Genomic DNA, 3,755 nt, shown 5'->3' with positions numbered 1-3,755 from the left:
GGACTGAAATGATTATTTATGGTAATCGGTTTGGTGATAATTTCCCGCGACGTATGGTTGGATGTTGATTCTTAGCTACAGTACCCGGTTAAAGTCCGTGGTCTAGCTTACTCACTATTGGATACTTCCTCGGCGATTTGGGGTATATGAGAGTTGGACTGAAATGATTATTTATGGTAATCGGTTTGGTGATAATTTCCCGCGACGTATGGTTGGATGTTGATTCTTAGCTACAGTACCCGGTTAAAGTCCGTGGTCTAGCTTACTCACTATTGGATACTTCCTCGGCGATTTGGGGTATATGAGAGTTGGACTGAAATGATTATTTATGGTAATCGGTTTGGTGATAATTTCCCGCGACGTATGGTTGGATGTTGATTCTTAGCTACAGTACCCGGTTAGAGTCCGTGGTCCAGCTTACTTATGTCCAGGCTTACCTACAGTACCCGGTTAGAGTCCGTGGTCCAGCTTACCTGTGATCTGGTTTTGGCTACAGTACCCGGTTCGAGTCCGCGGTCCAGCCCACCCGTGCCCGACCTTTGGCTACAGCACCCGGTTCGAGTCCGTGGTCCAGCTTGCACGTGGTGTATTCCCAATTCCTCACTAAAGCTTCAGTTTAGTCTTGATTACTCTCATCTGTAGGTTGAGGTTTTGGAGGTTGAAGAGATTCCGGTTAAAGTCCGGGACGTAATGAGATCTTGGAATATGATTGGGAATGGTTCAGTTAAAAGTCCGGAAATTGGTAATATTGTGATAGACCTTCTAGCTCCATTATTTTACTTTAACTGCCGGTGCATCTGCCGGGCTTATGGGGGTCCGTGCAGGTGGTTTCTTTTATTGTGCACGAGCGTACCCGTCGGGTTTATGGGAGCCCGGCGGAGTTAGTTAGATTGCTTGTCTTTGTTGCCTGTACGCTCGTGTACATACCCCCTATTTACTACTCTTTGCACTTGATGTGACCCTTTATTTGCATTTCAGTTTACTTTTGCTTATCTTGCTCAGTCGGCCTATGATGCCTACTGGGTACCTGTTGTTTTGGTACTCATGCTACGCTCTGCATCTATTTTGTGATGCAGGTCCGAGCACTAGTAGCCAGCGTTGATCGAGCTTGGAGTAGACTTATCCGGAGACGGGGGTGAGCACACGGCGTTTTGTACTATTTCAGTCTCCATCTGTATATATAGACTTGTCTTTTTCCTTTCGAGACAGTCCAGTCTCTGTTGTCCGGTTTTAGGACTTGTACTCATTTTGTAGTAGCTCTGTACTGGTGACTTCCAGGTTCTGGGAGGGATCTTTATTTGTATATATGATTTGGGTTGCTTTCGCCTGTTTATATTGTTATTTTCCTACTCTTGTTTAATTTCTACCCTCAGACCCATTACTTGTTGTTCCGGGTTACGGGTTGGCTTACCTGCTGGTGGGTTATAGTAGGTGCCATCATGACTTGATAAATCGGGTCGTGACAGGGGGAGAAGCCTTAAGTGACACGTCTTAGTAAACACGCACCTCGACACATGAAACAACCATTGCTTCCTCCATCACCGTCATTGTAACCACTGCCACCTCCACCATAAATAAAAAATAAATATGTTCTTTCTTTTTAGTTGTTACAAAAAAAGAACTTTTTTATTTTTTATGTAAAGATACAATTATGTATTTAAATTGTAACGACCTGACCCGATTGTTATGAATAGGCCTATAGGGATGAAATTTGGGTTAGAAAACTTTCCGGGTAGTAACATGAAAATTCTTGGCTAGGCCACCCTTAGATAAGATTTGGGCTATGTGAGATCTAGGGTCATTTGGGAAAGGATGGGGTCCTTTATTATGATTTGCTTGATGTATACTTTAGCCAAGATATTAAGGAATCCTAAGGTCTTTCGAAATATAATTCGGGTAAGTAGAACTCCCAAAATTGAACTTGGCATGAAAGGTATAAGTTGGGACATCAAGTGAAGAGTTTATCTTATAAAAATGACCTTTTTTTGGGGTTGAAGTTTTTAAACTTTTGTCAATCTTGCTATAGCAAACGATCGCCTGCTATAGCAGTGCCATGACCGCTGCATCGAGGTAAGTTGTCTCTATAGCGGCATCGCTATAGCGAGGCAGGAGTCTCTATAGCGAGAGAATCATAATTTTATGTAGAAAACTGCCCAAAACCTCTATTTTCTACCATATGAATTCTTGAAGCAGAGATGGGCAATTTTGTGCAGCCAACATAAATTTTCCAATGAAAATCGTCGGTAAAGTTGAGAATTTGACTCCCCGATCTTATCAATTGTTTCTTAAGACTTAGAAACTAACTGTTTAACGTTGGGGAAGAGGTTTAAGCATGAACTCACAGTGGGAAGGAGCCCTAAATTGGGGAAGATGATCATATTTTGGCCGGGGTTGGAATTTGTTAGTAATTTGGGTAAATTAATAGGTCATTTGTGACTGATTGAATGTTATACTATTTATTTTAGACCAAGAACAAGTCAAGACCTTTCGCAAGAGGAAATCTGGGGCTATTTAGAGTTTTTAAGGGGCTTGATTTGAGGTAAGTGATAGTTCTATGCTTATTGGGATATGTGTATTTGCATGTTTATTGCTTGTAATGTCATATTGTACAATATGTGATAGTAAGCATTTGAAATAAACTTGTGATATAACCTGTGGGTTCAAATAGTCTTGTTCATTATGCTATGTGTTGATGCATTATAATCATCCTCGGGATCATTTATGTGTTTTATGCATGCAATTCCTATTTCGCCCCTCCCTGTATTTTATCTATAGCATGTGTGTGGTGATGGGTAGGGTGGCACGCTTTCCGAAGTGTTTGGTTGAGTTTGGTGCGACTTTTGAATTTTGGAAGCTTAAGTACTTGGAAGAGTTGACTTCAGTCAACATCTAGAGATTCTGACGTCAGATCGAAATTCCGTCAATTCCATCAGCGGGTTTCAAGACTTCATTATTCTTACTACTCACTCCAAGTATTCCACTCATTGGATCGGGAACACCAAATGTTGAGATTGAATCTTTCCCTAATAAGTCATAGCTTAGTCTATTCAATCCATTCCTGAAGTAGATGGCACTGTTTAAGAAAGCTCACCATTTTTTGCCCTTAAGTATTGGTGGGGTTGCCTGAAAATAGAACTGATTTCACTTCAAAACCTGACAACCAGGTTTGGAAGAAGCAAACCAATTGGGCTTTTGATGATTTCTCCGGTTAGGGAACGCATTAGATATTCCTTGAGCAGATCCCACATTAGCCCCAAGACGTTGGTCTATAACTAGAAAAGCAAATACTTGAGCTTGAGAAGCTTTTTGTTCAGCAAACATGTAGAATTCACTAGGATAAGCGATTACAACGTTCTTTTTATTACAGTACACCACAAAACCTTGAGTACCTCCGGTAAGGTCAAAACTGGGGCAGCAATCAACCTCTTATTCAATTCTTGAAAGCTTTTCTCACAAGCTTCAGACCATTGAAATTTCACTGTCTTCTGAGTTAACTTCGTTAAAGGGGATGCAATAGATGAGAACCCCTCTACAAACCTTCTATAATAGCTAGCCAAACCCAAGAAAATCCTAATATCAGTTGGAGATGTGAGTCTAGGCCAATTCTTCACTGCTTCAATTTTCCGAGTATCAACTTTAATACCATCACCAGAAATTATGTGGCCCAAGAATGCCACAGACTCAAGCCAAAACTCACACTTAGAGAACTTGGCATACAACTCCTTATCTTTCAAAGTTTGAAGAACTATTCTGAG

The 3,755-nt window shown here is 41.0% G+C and overlaps 1 long non-coding RNA gene across 2 annotated transcripts in view; it reads left to right on the top strand.

Annotated features, from left to right (window-relative positions):
* LOC107060093 (uncharacterized) overlaps positions 1 to 1,186 on the top strand; it is a 75,050-nt gene extending 73,864 nt beyond the window's left edge. The window contains exons 1-2 of one of the 2 annotated variants that reach the window (XR_001473142.1): positions 444 to 742; positions 1,077 to 1,186. This is a non-coding gene — a long non-coding RNA (uncharacterized lncRNA). Of the gene's footprint in view, positions 1 to 443; positions 743 to 1,076 lie in introns of those variants that run through there. The other variant, XR_001473141.1, reaches the window with a different exon arrangement.
* The last annotated feature ends 2,569 nt before the right edge of the window (positions 1,187 to 3,755 follow it).

This window comes from Solanum tuberosum, unplaced genomic scaffold (genome assembly GCF_000226075.1).
Source record: "Solanum tuberosum cultivar DM 1-3 516 R44 unplaced genomic scaffold, SolTub_3.0 scf00059, whole genome shotgun sequence".
Lineage (NCBI taxonomy): Eukaryota > Viridiplantae > Streptophyta > Magnoliopsida > Solanales > Solanaceae > Solanum > Solanum tuberosum.
This window is presented reverse-complemented; position numbering and strand designations above follow the sequence as displayed.